Source organism: Gymnogyps californianus, unplaced genomic scaffold (assembly GCF_018139145.2).
Source record: "Gymnogyps californianus isolate 813 unplaced genomic scaffold, ASM1813914v2 HiC_scaffold_44, whole genome shotgun sequence".
Lineage (NCBI taxonomy): Eukaryota > Metazoa > Chordata > Aves > Accipitriformes > Cathartidae > Gymnogyps > Gymnogyps californianus.
The window spans coordinates 150,404-168,042 of NW_026114334.1; the positions used below are offsets into that span (position 1 = coordinate 150,404).

Below are 17,639 nucleotides of genomic sequence, written 5' to 3' on the forward strand. Positions count from 1 at the left end.
GGTTGCCCAGAGAAGTTGTGGATGTCCCATCACTGGAAGTGTTCAAGGAAAGCTTGGACAGGGCTTTGAGCAACCTGATCTAGTGGAAGATGTGCCTGCTCACTGCAGGGGGTTGGAACTAGATGATCTTTAAGGTCCCCTCCAACCCAAACCATTCTACGATTCTATGATCATGGCAACATCAACAGCTGTGGAAGCTGCTATGGATGCCCACCACTACACAAGGACAGCACGTTGAAGCGCTATCTTCCCACAACATCTTTCCCAAAGCAGGAGTGAAAAGGTTCATCAGACAGTCTTCAGCTGTCTGCATCTCGTCTCCTCTTACCAACACATTGCCTACGGCAATCAGGCAGCAGCACAACGCACTGTCTCTGGTGGGAGGTATTCATAACCTCAAAAGACATTGTGGGCATTTCAGTACCACACACTGTCTCAAGATCCAGAAGGCCTCCAACTCCAGACCCTTGGGAGCCTGCGAAAGATCCTGGGCAAGAACACTCCGTCCCCATCCTGCTTCATACTTTCCCCTAGGCATCCTCCATTCCACAGTCTGCGACATGCATTCTCAAGACAAGCACATCATCTCCCATTACTGCCCTCTTATGACATGGCCCATGGTCTTCCCAAGGATTTCCACTTCCCTCAGTTCACATCAGCAGATGCCCAGGCCCTGCTCAGTGCCACTGCCACATTCTCCTCCGCAACATGCCACTGGTTCCTTTCCCACCTCAAGGCTCACTCCAGCTTTTGCAGACCCTTCCGTCAATGACAGCACCATGAAAAAACATATGGATGACATCACATACATGGTGTCCAGTGCACTCTCCACTCTTTCTATAGGTGACGTTAGCATAGCTCTAAATGGCAATGGCATTGATTTCATGCTGTGGGAGAACAATCCAAACGCTGACGAGCACACCACTGTAACAGATTATATCGACTGTGTAGGAGAATTCGGGTTTGGGGTTTTGTTTTTGGAGGGGTGTCTTTGTCTGGTTTTGATTCTTTGTATATTATCACGAAAAGAAGATTTCTAGGTCTTTTGTAACTGTGTGGCTGCTGATGCAAATATTGAAAGAACATCAAAACAGGCCAGCATACGTCACGCCACTACTCTGGCCAGGACTGCTACTCTGCAACCTGGGCGAGGGGAGAAGCAGAAAAAGAAAAAGAAAATTCCCGTTTCTGACACCTACCTTGCGTCACACTCCTCTCCCTGAACACTTTAGACTACTAAGTAGAGTGACAACATACTTGGAAAAACAACAGAGGAAAAGTCCGCAAAGACTTCCCTACTTTCTTAATGATTCTGGTGGGAGAATGAAAAGGGAGAAATTACTCCACGGGGAGAGAAAACCCTGAAGCCTCAATTGTCACCTCGCATCACGGCTCTTGCAGGGGACAATCACACAGGAGGAGGACAGACTTTTCCACAAGAAAACTTTCCACATCTCATACCAGCACAATCGGCACTCTGCAACGCGAATAAGGCACCAAATAGCGCCTGGGGCACTGTCACCGTCACAGCCTGCCTGTCTTGCACTCCTTCAGCAAGCTCGCGTGCAAACGCTACACACCCCCAAGCAAGAGCGTCTCGAAAGCTGATGTCGTGGCACCTCTCATCGCAGCCGGCAGCGATTTTACTCTACGGGAGAACAGCTCACACCCACAGCAGCAAACCTCAGCTGCCGACGGTAACCGCCGCGGGCTGCGGCAGTACCGCTAGTTTCCCCCCACAGCGAGAGCCGAGGGCTCCGGCAAGGACGCGGAGGCAGATGCAAAGGTGCCGTGAACACCCTTGAGCACCCGCCAAGCACCCACCGCCCGCAGGCCCCGCGGGCTGAGCCCGCCTCCCACCAGCGCCTGCCCAGGCGGCGGGCCAGAACGAAGACCGCGAAGAAGGGCGGAGGGAGACCGAGAAGAAGGGCGAAGGGGCGAGAGGCCAGAAAGGGAGGGCCACTGACCGTGTCCAGGAGAGCGGGCGGCTCCGGCTGCGTCTCCTTCGCCGCGGGGCCGGGCGGCGGCGGGAAGTTGGGGCTGAAAACCATCAGGTCGCTCTTGCCCGCGCCGTCCGCCACGCACAGGCTCCGGCTCTGGCGCTGCGAGTACGACCAGCTCCCCACTTCGCTGGCGCACACCAGCGTCGCCGGCCCGGGCCCCGACACCACGGCCGCCCGCGGCGACCACCGCGACGCCCCGTACAGCACCACCGCCAGCACGAACACGCTCGACACCGCGCAGATGGCCACCACCAGCCACACGTTCGTCGCCGACGCCGACGCCGACGCCGCGCCGCCCTCCGCGCCCGCCGCCGGCCGCAGCCCCGCTCCCGACGACGACGACGAGCCCGCGGCCGCCAGCGCCGCCTCGGCGCCCTCCACCAGCGACACGCTCAGCGTGGCCGTGGCCGAGCGCGCCGGCTCCCCGTGGTCCCGCACCACGATCACCAGCCTCTGCCGCGGGCCGTCCGCCTCCTCCAGCGCCCGCGCCGTGCTCACCTCGCCGCTGTACAGCCCCACGCGGAACGGGCCCTTCCCCCGCGGCTCCCACAGCTCGTAGCGCAGCCACGCGTTGTAGCCCGAGTCCGCGTCCACCGCCCGGACCTTCGCCACCACCTGCCCCGCCGGCGCCCCCACGCCGCCCACGCCCACAGCGCCCCCGAGACCGGACCCGACGACGACCAGCCCGACGCCCCGGGCCCCGGCCCGACGCCCGGCGCCGGCAGCAGCGCCGGCGCGTTGTCGTTCTCGTCCACCACGAAGAGCTGCACCGTGGCGTTGCCGCACAGCGGCGGCTCCCCCGCGTCCACCGCCCGCACCTCGAACTCCAGCACCTGCACCTCCTCGTAGTCCAACGGACGCAGCGCCCACACGCGCCCGCTCTCCGCGTCCACCGACACGTAGCTCGACGCCGCCCGCCACCCCCCGCCCGCCCCGCGCCCCGCCCACGCCCTCCGCCACCGAGTACCTCACGCGCCCGTTCCCCGCCTCGTCCGCGTCCCGCGCCCACAGCCGCGCCAGCTCCGCGCCCGCCGCGTTGTTCTCCGCGCCAGCACCGTGTACACGGCCTGCGCGAACGCCGGCGCGTTGTCGTTCACGTCCGACACCGGCACCCGCACCCCGCGGCTGCCGCGCAGCGGCGGCGCCCCGCCGTCCTCCGCCCGCACCTCCACCTCGTACTCCGACACCCGCTCCCGGTCCAGCGCCTCCCGCAGCACCAGCGAGTACGAGCCCGCGAACCTCGCCACCAGCCCGAACGGCGCCGGCGGCCACACCGCGCACCGCACCCGCCCGTTCGCCCCCGAGTCCCGGTCCGACACGCTCAGCAGCGCCACCACCGTCCCCACCGACGCGTCCTCCGGCACCGGCACCGACAGCGACGTCACCCACACCTCCGGCGCGTTGTCGTTCACGTCCACCACCTCCAGCTCCACGCTGCAGTGACCCGACAGCGGGGGCCAACCTTTGTCTCTCGCTTCGATCTCCAGGTCATACGACTGAACCTCCTCGAAATCCAGTACACCGGCAGTCCGTATTTCCCCGGATTTTCTGTCAATTATGAACAAGTTCTGAACTTTGGCAGAAATCGTGTCGCTAAACGAATAATATATTTCCCGATTAATCCCCTCATCTTTGTCTGTCGCTGTTAGCTGTAGAAACACGGTTCCCGCAGCAGCGCTCTCCGGCAGCTCCACTTTATACACCGACTGGTTGAACTGGGGCGCGTTGTCGTTCGCATCCAGCACCGAGATCACCAGCTCCATCGTGCCCGTCAGCGGCGGCCGGCCCCCGTCACTCGCCGTCAACACCAACCGGTGCACAGGCATCGTCTCGCGGTCCAGAGATTTCGTTAATACGAGGACTACGGAGATTTTGGTTTGGTCTTTGGTTTTCACTTCCAAACCAAAATGCTCGCTGGGGCTGAGTGTATAGGAGAGCTGCGCGTTGGCTCCGATGTCTGCATCCGACGCGCCCTCCAGCGGGAACCGAGAGCCGGGAGGGGAGTTCTCCGATAAACTGAGGTTTTCCGGGCGGCGGGGAAGAGCGGGGCGTGTCGTTGATGTCGGTGACCTCCAGCTCCACGTGGAAGACGCGCAGCGGCCGCTCCACCAGCACCTCCAGCCGCAGGGCGCACGGCGCGCTCTTCCCGCACAGCTCCTCCCGGTCCAGCCGCGAGCTCACCACCAGCGCCCCGCTCGCCCCGCTCACCTCCACGCTCGCCCGCCGGCCCTGCGCCACCAGCCGCAGCCGCCAAGCCTCCGCCTCGCCCGCCTCCAGGCCCAGGTCCTGCGCCAGCCGGCCCACCACCGTCCCGGCCTTCGCTTCCTCCGGCACCGAGTACCGCACCTGCCCGACGCCCAACGCCCACCCCGCCTGCAGCAACAGCACCCGCACCACCGCACCCCAACACACGCCCATCGCCGCCGCCGCCGGCACCCGCCCGGGCCCCGCACGGCTCCCCGCCGCCGCCCGGACGCACCGCCTCTCCTGCCCGCCCCGCGCCGCCCCCCCGCGCTCACAGCCGGGCTCTCCGCCGCACCGGCGCGGAGCCGCCTCGCCGCTCCGCCGCCGTTTCTGAGCCTGCAGCGACACCCTGTGCTGCTCCGCCGCCTCACACGCTCCCCACCAGCGCCCGCGCCGCCGGCCCCGCGCCGCTCATCTCCTCTCTCCTCTCTCCCTGCCCTTCGCCTCTTCCTTTCGCTTCTTTTTTCTTGGTTTCTGTATTTTCTTTTCCCTTGCTTCTTTGCTCTTTCCTTCTTCCTTTCTCTTTCTTCTTTGCTCCTTCTTTCTTCCTACAGTTATCTCTTTCTATCCCGTTCTCTCGTTCTTCCTTTCTTTCCTACTATTTTTCTTCTCTTTCTTCTCCCTTCTCTTCCCTGATTCTCTTTCCACTGTCTTCTCTTTCCAAATTCTTTCTGCTTTCTTCTCTTTCCTCCTTCTCTTCCTTCTTGCCGTGCCCTATTCTTTCCTCCCCTTTCCCTTCCCTTTAAATCCTTCTCGCTTCTTTACCCCTGCTCGCAGCTCGCCAGTCGCCTCCGGCGCCGCGGCGGACACCCTCAAAGACGGAGCCATCAGCGCTAATTGCGGGCCATCAGCGCCGGAGCGCGGTACTCTAACCAAGCCGAAGGCTCTTAGGGATCAGCTCCCTTCAGCGGCTACAGCTAAGCTCCGTGTGTTTTCGTAATCTCGTCTATCGTTCGTTCGTTCGTTCGTTCGTTCGTTCCTTCCTTCCTTCCTTCCTTCCTTTCTTCCTTCCTTTCTCTCCCTCACCACCTTCTGTGAACAGTGATAGCGTCCGTGCATGCTAGTAAACTCATTTATCCTTTCTTCTTTTCTTGATCTTCTTTCTCTCTATTGCTCGCTTTCTTCTTGTTTGCTTTTCTTTCTCTCTGTTGTTTCTTCCTTCCTTCTTTCCTTCTCTGCTTTCTCCTCTTTCTCCTCCTCCTCTCTTCCCTGTCCTGCTCTCCCCTTCTCTTCTTCTTCCCTCTTTGCCTCTTCCATGTCTCCTTTACCAACAGCTTCTCTATATGACTACATCACCCTCGCCATGGAGCACGGACATGCCCTCTGCCAAGAGCTCTCATTCCTCTTCCTCAACACTTTTCATCAAGCCTTGCACAGTGTCTCTGAGTAGCGAGGACGCTGAAGTCCTCACCTCCATTCACCACGTAGAGATAACATCTCCTCTGTCCGTCCATCCATCCGTCCTTCCTTCCTTTCTTCTTTCATCATCTTTCTGTCTTGCTTCCTTGCTTGCTTTTTCCTTGCATACAGTCCTCTTTTCCCATCTTCCTTGCTCTTTCTTTCCTTCTCCTTTTTCTTTCCTCCTTCCTTTCTCGTTCCTTTTCTCCTCCTTTTTCTTTCATCTCTTCCTTTCTCTTCCTTTCACCTTTTTCCTCTTTCCTCCTTTTCTTCGCTTCCTTTTTCTTTTTGCCCTCGCCCTACCCTATCCTTGACTCCCCTTCTCTTCTGATTCCAGCCTCCTCTCTTCTTTTCCACCTTTAACAAAACATTTTCTACACCACGCTCCACATGAAGCATGGACATGCCCTTTGGCAAGAGCTCGCATTCCTCTTCCCTTCCACCTTCCATCCCTCCAGACAAGTTACAACTTTCCTCCTTTCCTCCAGTCTATGCAAGACACACAGACTGCCCCTCCACCTCCACATCCCTCCCCTTCTCAAAGAACACCACACTCTTCAGCCTCCACTCCTCGCAAGGACCCAGCAAATAACAAAGCAAGGCAATCATATGGCAAAGAACACCTCTGCTACATCACAACGGAATCCACCACCCTCTGTAACACAAGACCAAGCCCCAGCTACTTCCACATCCCTGAAAACAGGCTCCAAAGACTCCAAACAACCCAGGGGGGTCTTTCTTTAGGGAAATCAAACCCATCACAGCCAAGCACGATGATCCTGCAAGAAGGCTGAAAAAGCACGGGGCAACCACAGCTCCCGAGCACTCTTCATGTATCTCAATGAGGAGCTATTCCTCTGGCCTCCTTTTCCACCTGCACACTGAATGGCAAACTCGTGCTTTCCCTTTCAGGGAGGCACGCACTGCCAGAACAACACAGGGCCATTAGTTCCCATGGAATACCTCCCACTCATTAGCATCATCCACCCATCACACACCCAAACAAAAGCCACAAGAGTAACACCACGGCATGTTCACTCAGAACATCCCCTTGGCTCCCAACACATCCACTCCATCAAATGGATTGTGGTCCCTCCTCCATCCGTGCTTGCTGCCGCCTGCTCACCCTGTGCCTGGGAGCAGCAGCAAAGGAACGAGAGCAGGCAGTGGTGCTTTGCTGCTCCAAACCTACAGGCATTACAATCCAGGCAACATTTGCTCGATCCAACATGAAGATACCACAACTAAACAGGAACAAAAGTACACCCGTCTCTCAAAACATCTCGTCTTTATGTACAAGACACATGTGAAGAAAACATCCACTTCAGGTGGGAGTGACTTACCTGTAGCATCACTGGTTGCTGCTTCTGAAAAGAAACATTTTCAGGACAGGACATTTGGGTTTAAAGGATATTTTCCCTTAACATTATCAGAGATTTCTGAGGTTGTTGGACAGAAAAAGAAATGACTCATGTTCTGCCAAAATGTTGAAACCATTGCACAGTCTGCTCCTTGAGCTCTGACCGGCTTGGTGCCGTGACCACTTCCCTGGGGAGCCCGTTCCAGTGACTGACCACCCTCTCAGTCAAGAACCTTTTCCTAATGTCCAACCTGAACTTCCCCTGATGCAGCTTCCTACCATTTCCTCATGGCCTATCGCTGGTGACCAGAGAGAGGAGATCGGCACCTCCCCCTCCCCTGCCCCCCTCGAGGAAGTTGTAGACTGCGATGAGGTCACCCCTCAGCCTTCTCTTCTCCAAGCTGAACAAACCAAGTGACCTCAGCTGCTCCTCATAAGTCTTGCCCTCGACACCTTTCACCATCTTGGTCACCCTCCTTGGAACACACTCTAATAGTTTGATGTTCTTCTTCTAGGGAGGCGCCCAAAACTGCACACAGAACTCGAGATGGGGCGGCACCAGTGCAGTGTAGAGTGGGACAATCACCTCCCTCAACCGGCTAGCCATGCTGGGCTTCATGCACCCCAGCACACGGCTGGCCCTTTTGGCTGCCAGGGCACACTCCTGACTCCTATTCAACTTGCCATCCACCCAAACCCCCACGTCTCGTTCCGCAGGGCTGCTCGCCACCCTCTCGTCCCCCAATTTGTACCTATAACCAGGATTACCCTGTCCCAGGGGCAGAACCCGGCACTTGCTCTTGTTACATTCCATACGGTTGGGGATTGCCCAGCTCTCCAGCCTATCCAGATCTCTCTCTAAGGCCTCCCTGACTGGCCGCCAGCCTGATGTAACCCCATTGACTCTGACTCTTTGACCCCAACCCATCAGCCAACTGCTCACCCAATGTATTAGGGACTTCTCTTATGACAAGCATTATGACAGCTGTATGAGGGACATTTTATCCAGAAGGATACCGTGAGAGACGGTTTCAAAAGCTTTGCTAAAATCCAAAAAACCCCACATCTACTGGCTTCCCTTGGGCAACTAGATGGGTGACCTTCTCATAAAAGGAAATTAACTTACTTAAACAGGACTTTCCCCTCGTGAACCCGTGCTGGCTACGACCAATGACTGCAGTCTCTCTCAAGTGTTTTTCAATAACTCCCGGAACAACCTTCTCCATAATTTTTCCAGGCACTGAAGGGAGGCTGACAGGCCTGTCATTACCAGGCTCTTCCTTCTTACCCTTCCTGAAAATTGGGACAACTTTTGCTGGCTTCCACTCAACTGGGACCCCTCCAGACTTCCAAGACCGTTGAAAAATAATGGAAAGAAGTCCCGCCATAACATCGGCCAGCTCCTTCAGTACCCTGGGATGAATCCCATTGGCCTCCATAGACTTATGTGCCTCCAGCTGGAGCAGCAAGTCTCAAACAAGTTCAGAGTTGGCTGGGAGCTTAGCATTCCCCCAGTCAAGGTCTTCCAACACAGGGCTCTGGGGGTCCCAGGGCCCATCATCGGTGTGAAAGACAGAGGCAAAGAAGGCATTAAACATCTCTGCTTTCTCTACACCCCTATTTGTGAGGTGGTCGACCTCATCAAGTAACGGACCGATGTTATCTCTGATCCTTCTTTGGCTGTGAACATATTTTACAAAGCCCTTTTTGTTGTCCTTCACACTGCTGGCCAGCTTGAACTCTACTTGAGCCTTGGCCACGTGAATTTTCTCCCTACAGTGGCAAACAGCAGCTCTGTAGTCCTTCCCTGTCACCCATCCTTCCTTTCAATGTCCGCACACTTTCCTCTTCTGCCTAAGTTCTAGAGGATCCCTGCTCAGCCAAGCCAGCCTTCTGCCCCGCTTGCTTGACTCCGACGCTTTCGAATTGCCTGCTCCTGCGCTCTTAAGAGATGGCAGGAGTATGGTTAAAAAGTAACCAGCATTCATGGACCCCACTACCTTCAAGAGCACATTCTCAGGGGACCTTACTAACTAGTTCCTTCAGCAGCCCCAGCTCTGCTCTCCCCATATCCAGCGTCAAAGTTTTGCTGGCAGTTTTTCTCCTACTGACAATGATTTGAAACTCAAACTACTTCATGGTCCATGTGACCCACACAGCCACCAAGCACCTCTTCACCCAGGAGTCCCTCTCTCTTTACAAACAACACATCCAGGAGGGCACCTTTGCTTCTCGGCTCCCTTAGTACCTGCACCAAGAAGTTATCTTCAACATCCTGCAGGATTTTCCTGGACCTGTTTGGGTTCTGCTGTATGATATTCCCAGTTGACGTCTGGGAAGTTAAAATTGCCCATAAGGACAAGGGCAGCTGATCAAGAGACATCCCTTCATTCCTTGTAGTTTAATTCATCAGTGTGGTCATCCTGGCTGGGTGGTCGATAGTAGACTCCCACAACAACAGCCGCTTTATTTGCTTTTCCCTTAATCCTTACCCAGAGGCTCTCGACCCTGTCGTCGCCAACTGCAAGCGCCATACAATCCAACCCCTCCCTTATATACAGCACCACCCGCCCACCTCACCTGCCCTGCCTAGCCCTCCACAAGAGCCTAGAACCGCCATCACGCCACACCAGTCACAGGACTCTTCCCACCAGCTTTCGCTTAGGCCAATGACGTCGTAGCTCTGGGACTGGGCCAAAGCTTCTAGCTCCTCTCCTTTATTCCTCATGCTCCACGCATTAGCATAGAGACATTTCAAATGTGTTCCAGTCTACTCAGCACATCGTGGAGCACACTGAAGGACCTCGCTAGCACCACCGTCCCTCACACGCTGGCGTGCCGCCCCAGGGCTTATCACTAGCGAGCCTCGTTTTATCCCCTTCCCCTTCAAATCTACTTTAAAGCTCTTTCAATAAGCCCTGCTAACTGGGTTTTTTAACAACATCAATGGCTGTGGAAGCTGCTACAGATGCCCACCACTACACAAGGACAGCACATTCAAGTGCTACCCTCCCACAACACCTTTCCCAAAACAACAGGGAAAAGGTTCATCAGACAATATTCAGCACTCTGCATCTCACCAGCTCTTACCAACACATTTCCTACGTCACTCAGGCAGCAGCACAAGGGTCTCTCCCTGCTGAGATACATTCGCAACCTCAAAAGAATCCCATTCCACTGCATTGAAAGGCAAGAAGAGAACAACTGAGCACAAGGCTATGCAGAACTTCTGGAGCTCCTGACAGGATTCCCGCCAAGTACCACTCTCTGCCACAGCTCTTCTTGAGGTTTTTCAACTGGCATCCTCTTTCCCGTGCCCTGGGAAGCAGGATCTCCAGCTAAGCGGACATGCTCCACCTCTTCCCCAATGACACAGTCTGTGTTCTGACCCGCATCTCCATTTACTCAGGCAAGACTCTTCCCCGCTCAAGGTCACCCTCCCCGTGATGGAACCCTCCAATGGAAGTCATGCCCTTCTGTGACAGAAGGCCTCCAACTCCAGACCCTTGGGAGCCTGCAAAAGGATCCTGGGTGAGAACACTTCGTGCCCATCCTGCCTCAGGCTTTCCTCTAGGCATCCTCCATTCCCAACTCCGACACATGCGTTCTCAAGACAAGCACATCATCTCCCATTGCTGTCTTCTCGTGACATGGCCCACGGTCTTCCCTAGGATTTCCAGTTCCCACAGACAAGTCCTCCCACTGCTCACAATCACTCGTCACAGCAAGAAACAGCCAGGCCCTACTCATGCCACGTCCGTCATTCACCTCTGCAACATGCCACAGTTTCCTTTCCACCTCAAGCTTGCAGACCCTTCCATCAATGACACCACCATAAAAATCACACAGAAGGTATCATATACACGGTGTCCCACACGCTCTCTGCTGCTGACCTGTCATGTTTGGCAAGGCTTCAGCTATCTCAGATGGAAAAGTGGCAGAGCTGGGAGCAATACTCACACAAAGAAAACACCATGACTCTTTCACTTAGAACATCTCCTTGATGCCCAACACATCCATTCCATCAAATGGATTGGGGTCCCTCCCCCATATCTCCTTGCTGCTGCCTGCTCACACTCTGCCTGGAAGCAGCAGGAAAGGAACGAGAGCAGGCAGCGGTGCTTTGCTGCTCCAAACCTAAAGGCATTATAATCCAGGCAACGTCCGTCAATCCAACATAAAGATACCACGACCGAACAGGAACAAAAGTACAGCTGTCTCTCAAACACATCCACTTGAGGTGGCAGCGACTTCCCTCTAGCATCGCTGCTCGCTTCTTCAGAAAAGACACATTTTCAGGGGAGGGGAATTGGTGAAAAAGAACATAGGAAATGAAAAAGAACATATGGAGGGCTGCAAAGCCACTCACTGTCTGGCAGAATCTTCCCAGATGCGTCAACTTCACCCTGAATGCTTTTGCCTTTTCACAAATCTCAGATGGAAACACCACAGAGCTGCACGTAAGAACGGAGTTCTTCAGGATTCTGTGATTAGAGCTGTGACAGCTCTGACCCCAGTCCACAGGGGGTTTTTTCTTTCAGAAAAACACACCAAATGCTGAAGCGCAAGCGGTCTCACAATGTCAACTGGGTGAGAGAATTGCTACGATGGAAAAACAGAGCTGTGTTCCTGTGCAGGGTTTGGTGTGTACATGCACATATCTGAAGGAGTTAATAATGACAAGACGACACACCATCTCCTCCATGGCCACCTCTGCAAGTGCACAAGTAGGGGAAGCTGAGCGCACAAAGATTAAACCCACCTCCTCATGTGCCCTTACAAATCCTGCCTGAGGAGGTTGCTGTGATGGCAACACCAACAGCTGTGCAAGCTCCTGTAGATGCCCACCACTCCACAAGGACAGCACACTGAAGCACTGTCCTCCCACAACATCTTTCCCAAAACACCAGGGAAAATATTCATCACTCTGCATGTCACCCCCTCTTACCAGCACATTGCCTTCGGCAGGCAGGCAGCAGCACAAGGGTCGGCCTCTGGTGCAAGGTACTCATAACCTCAACAGACATCGTGGGCATTTCAGTACCACACACTGTCTCAAGATCCAGAAGCCTCCAACTCCAGAACCCTCGCAGCATGGGAAAGGATCCTGGGCAAGAACACTTCGTGTCCATCCTGCCTCAGGCTTTCCTCTAGGCATCCTCCATTCCCACTCTGGGACATGCATTCTCAAGACAAGCACATCATCTCCCATTGCTGTCTTCTCATGACATGGCCCATGGTCTTCCCAACGATTTCCCAATTCAGACAAGTCTTTCCACTGCTCAAGGTCACCCTTCACATGAGCAGATGCCCAGGCCCTACTCGGTGCCACTGCCACATTCACCTCTGCGACATGCCACTATTTCCTTTCCCACCTCAGGGCTCACTCCAGCATTTCCAGACCCTTCCCCTGCTTGTAGCGATGGTGTCAGGGTAGCTCTAATGGCAGTGGGCATTGATTTCCTTCTGTGAGAGAACAACCCGAATGCCGACGAGCACAGCACTGTAATGGATGATACCTAATGCATAGGACAATCTGGGGTTTTTTTAAGAGAAGGTTTCCAAGTCTTCTATAAGGCTCCCAATGCTGATCCAAATATTGAAAGACTAGCAAAACAGGCCAGCCTACATCACACCACGTCACTTCTCCAGACAGGAACGGAAGTCGATAGCACGATTTGGCGCGTGGGAAAAGAAAAAGAAAATTCCCGTTTCTGACACCTACCTTGCGTCACACTCCTCTCCCTGAACACTTTAGACTACTAAGTAGAGTGATAGCATACTTGGAAAAACAACAGAGGAAAAGTCCACAAAGCCTTCCCTACTTTCTTAATGACTCTGGTGGGAGAATCAAAAGGGAGAGATTACTCCACGGGGAGAGAAAGCCCTGAAGCCTCAACTGTCACCTCGCATCACGGCTCTTGCAGGGGACAATCACACAGGAGGAGGACAGACTTTTCCACAAGAAAACTTTCCACATCTCATACCAGCACAATCAGCACTCTGCAACGCGAATAAGGCACCAAATAGCGCCTGGGGCACTGTCACCATCACAGCCTGCCTGTCTTGCACTCCTTCAGCAAGCTCGCGTGCAAACGCTACACACCCCCAAGCAAGAGCGTCTCGAAAGCTGATGTCGTGGCACCTCTCATCGCAGCCGGCAGCGATTTTACTCTACGGGAGAACAGCTCACACCCACAGCAGCAAACCTCAGCTGCCGACGGTAACCGCCGCGGGCTGCGGCAGTACCGCTAGTTTCCCCCCACAGCGAGAGCCGAGGGGCTCCGGCAAGGACGCGGAGGCAGATGCAAAGGTGCCCGTGAACACCCTTGAGCACCCGCCAAGCACCCACGCCCGCAGGCCCCGCGGGCTGAGCCCGCCTCCCACCAGCGCCTGCCCAGGCGGCGGGCCAGAACGAAGACCGCGAAGAAGGCGGAGGGAGACCGAGAAGAAGGGCGAAGGGGCGAGAGGCCAGAAAGGGAGGGCCACTGACGTGTCCAGGGAGAGCGGGCGGCTCCGGCTTGCGTCTCCTTCGCCGCGGGGCCGGGCGGCGGCGGGAAAGTTTGGGGCTGAAAACCATCAGGTCGCTCTTGCCCGCGCCGTCCGCCACGCACAGGCTCCGGCTCTGGCCGCTTGCGAGTACGACCAGCTCCCCACTTCGCTGGCGCACACCAGCGTCGCCGGCCCGGGCCCCGACACCACGGCCGCCCGCGGCGACCACCGCGACGCCCCGTACAGCACCCACCGCCAGCTACGAACACGCTCGACACCGCGCAGATGGCCACCCACCAGCCACACGTTCGTCGCCGACGCCGACGCCGACGCGCCGCCCTCCGCGCCCGCCGCCGGCCGCAGCCCCGCTCCCGACGACGACGACGACGACGACGACGACGACGAGCCCGCGGCCGCCAGCGCCGCCTCGGCGCCCTCCACCAGCGACACGCTCAGCGTGGCCGTGGCCGAGCGCGCCGGCTCCCCGTGGTCCCGCACCCATGATCACCAGCCTCTGCCGCGGGCCGTCCGCCTCCTCCAGCGCCCGCGCCGTGCTCACCTCGCCGCTGTACAGCCCCACGCGGAACGGGCCCTTCCCCCGCGGCTCCCACAGCTCGTAGCGCAGCCACGCGTTGTAGCCCGAGTCCGCGTCCACCGCCCGGATCTTCGCCACCACCTGCCCCGCGGCGCCCCCACGCCGCCCACGCCCACAGCGCCCCCCGAGACCGGACCCGACGACGACCAGCCCGACGCCCCGGGCCCCGGCCCGACGCCCCGGCGCCGGCAGCAGCGCCGGCGCGTTGTCGTTCTCGTCCACCACGAAGAGCTGCACCGTGGCGTTGCCGCACAGCGGCGGCTCCCCCGCGTCCACCGCCCGCACCTCGAACTCCAGCACCTGCACCTCCTCGTAGTCCAACGGACGCAGCGCCCACACGCGCCCCGCTCTCCGCGTCCACCGACACGTAGCTCGACGACCGCCCGCCACCCCCCGCCCGCCCCCGCGCCCCCGCCCACGCCCTCCGCCACCGAGTACCTCACGCGCCCGTTCCCCGCCTCGTCCGCGTCCCGCGCCCACAGCCGCGCCAGCTCCGCGCCCGCCGCGTTGTTCTCCCGCGCCAGCACCGTGTACACGGCCTGCGCGAACGCCGGCGCGTTGTCGTTCACGTCCGACACCGGCACCCGCACCCCGCGGCTGCCGCGCAGCGGCGGCGCCCCGCCGTCCTCCGCCCGCACCTCCACCTCGTACTCCGACACCCGCTCCCGGTCCAGCGCCTCCCGCAGCACCAGCGAGTACGAGCCCGCGAACCTCGCCACCAGCCCGAACGGCGCCGGCGGCCACACCGCGCACCGCACCCGCCCGTTCGCCCCCGAGTCCCGGTCCGACACGCTCAGCAGCGCCACCACCGTCCCACCGACGCGTCCTCCGCACCGGCACCGACAGCGACGTCACCCACACCTCCGGCGCGTTGTCGTTCACGTCCACCACCTCCAGCTCCACGCTGCCAGTGACCCGACAGCGGCGGTGTCCCTTTGTCTCTCGCTTCAATGCGAAAATCAAATATCCTGACTTCTTCGAAGTCCAGGGCGCCCGTGAGACGGATCTCGCCCGTCTTCGGATTGACGGTAATCACATCTCTTCCTCTCACGGGAAGGAAGTTGGTCGCGGTGTAGGTTCACCTCACTGTTAATGCCCTCGTCCGGATCCGTGGCGTTCACCCCGCACCACCAGCGTCCCCTCCGCAGCGCTCTCCGGCAGCTCCACTTTATACACCGACTGGTTGAACTGGGGCGCGTTGTCGTTCACGTCCAGCACTGAGATCACCAGCTCCATCGTGCCCGTCAGCGCGGCCGCCCCCGTCACTCGCCGTCAACACCAACCGGTGCACAGGCATCGTCTCGCGGTCAGAGATTTCGTTAAAACAAGATCGGGTACAACATTTCGCTCATTCGATTTCTGTAAATCCAGACGGAAATGCTCGCTGGGGCTGAGTGTATAGGAGAGCTGCGCGTTGGCCTCCGATGTCTGCATCCGACGCGCCCTCAGCGCGGGAACCGAGAGCCCGGCAGCGTGGTGAATTCCGCGATGCTGAGGTTTTTCCGGGCGGCGGGGAAGAGCGGGGCGTTGTCGTTGATGTCGGTTGACCTCCAGCTCCACGTGGAAGACGCGCAGCGGCCGCTCCACCCAGCACCTCCAGCCGCAGGGCGCACGGCGCGCTCTTCCCGCACAGCTCCTCCCGGTCCAGCCGCGAGCTCACCACCAGCGCCCCGCTCGCCCCGCTCACCTCCACGCTCGCCCGCCGGCCCTGCGCCACCAGCCGCAGCCGCCAAGCCTCCGCCTCGCCCGCCTCAGGCCCAGGTCCTGCGCCAGCCGGCCCACCACCGTCCCGCCTTCGCTTCCTCCCGGCACCGAGTACCGCACCTGCCCGAACGCCCAACGCCCACCCCGCCTGCAGCAACAGCACCCGCACCACCGCACCCCAACACACGCCCATCGCTGCCGCCGCCGCCGCCGCCGCCGACACCCGCCCGGGCCCCGCACGGCTCCCCGCCGCCGCCCGGACGCACCGCCTCTCCTGCCCGCCCCGCGCCGCCCCCCGCGCTCACAGCCGGGCTCTCCGCCGACCGGCGCGGAGCCGCCTCGCCGCTCCGCCGCCGTTTCTGAGCCTTGCAGCGACACCCTGTGCTGCTCCGCCGCCTCACACGCCTCCCCACCAGCGCCCGCGCCGCCGGCCCCGCGCCGCTCCTCTCCTCTCTCCTCTCTCCCTGCCCTTCGCCTCTTCCTTTCGCTTCTTTTTTTCTTGGTTTCTGTATTTTCTTTTCCCTTGCTTCTTTGCTCTTTCCTTCTTTCCTTTCTCTTTCTTCTTTGCTCCTTCTTTCTTCCTACAGTTATCTCTTTCTATCCGTCTCCTCGTTCTTCCTTTCTTTCCTACTATTTTTCTTCTCTTTCTTCTCCCTTCTCTTCCCTGATTCTCTTTCCTCTGTCTTCTCTTTCCAAATTCTTTCTGCTTTCTTCTCTTCCTCCTTCTCTTCCTTCTTGCCGTGGCCCATTCTTTCCTCCCTTTCCCTTCCCTTTAAATCCTTCTCGGCTTCTTTACGCCCGCTCGCAGCTCGTCGCTCGCCTCCGGCGGCCGCGGCGGACACCCTCAAAGACGGAGCCATCAGCGCTCATTGCGGGCCATCAGCGCCGGAGCGCGTACTCTAACCAAGCCGAAGGCTCTTAGGGATCAGCTCCCTTCAGCGGCTACAGCTAAGCTCCGTGTGTTTTCGTAATCTCGTCTATCGTTCGTTCGTTCGTTCGTTCCTTCCTTCCTTCCTTCCCTCCTTTCTTCCTTCCTTTCTCTCCCTCACCACCTTCTGTGAACAGTGATAGCGTCCGTGCATGCTAGTAAACTCATTTATCCTTTCTTCTTTTCTTGATCTTCTTTCTCTCTATTGCTCGCTTTCTTCTTGTTTGCTTTTCTTTCTCTCTGTTGTTTCTTCCTTCCTTCTTTCCTTCTCTGCTTTCTCCTCTTTCTCCTCCTCTCTCTTCCCTGTCCTGCTCTCCCTTCTCTTCTTCTTCCCTCTTTGCCTCTTCCATGTCTCCTTTACCAACAGCTTCTCTATATGACTACATCACCCTCGCCATGGAGCACGGACATGCCCTCTGCCAAGAGCTCTCATTCCTCTTCCTCAAACACTTTTCATCAAGCCTTGCACAGTGTCTCTGAGTAGCGAGGACGCTGAAGTCCTCACCTCCATTCACCACGTAGAGATAACATCAGTGCTCCTGGTAATCTCCTCTGTCCTTCTGTCCGTCCTCCACTTCCTCCTTCCTCCTTCTCTTCCTCATCTTCTGTCTTGCTTCCTGCTTGCTTTTTCCTTGCATACAGTCCTCTTTTCCCATCTTCCTTGCTCTTTCTTTCCTTCTCCTTTTTCTTTCCTCCTTCCTTTCTCGTTCCTTTTCTCCTCCTTTTCTTTCATCTCTTCCTTTCTCTTCCTTTCACCTTTTTCCTCTTTCCTCCTTTTCTTCGCTTCCTTTTTCTTTTTGCCCTCGCCCTACCTATCCTTGACTCCCCTTCTCTTCTGATTCCAGCCTCCTCTCTTCTTTTCCACCTTTAACAAAACATTTTCTACACCACGCTCACATGAAGCATGGACATGCC

At 57.6% G+C, this 17,639-nt stretch overlaps 2 pseudogenes; both read right to left on the reverse strand.

The window, feature by feature from the left end:
- Positions 1 to 1,085: 1,085 nt before the first annotated feature.
- Positions 1,086 to 4,421, reverse strand: LOC127028823 (protocadherin alpha-2-like; annotated as a pseudogene).
- Positions 4,422 to 8,831: 4,410 nt separating this feature from the next.
- LOC127028824 (protocadherin alpha-2-like) lies at positions 8,832 to 16,666 on the reverse strand (annotated as a pseudogene).
- Positions 16,667 to 17,639: the final 973 nt, after the last annotated feature.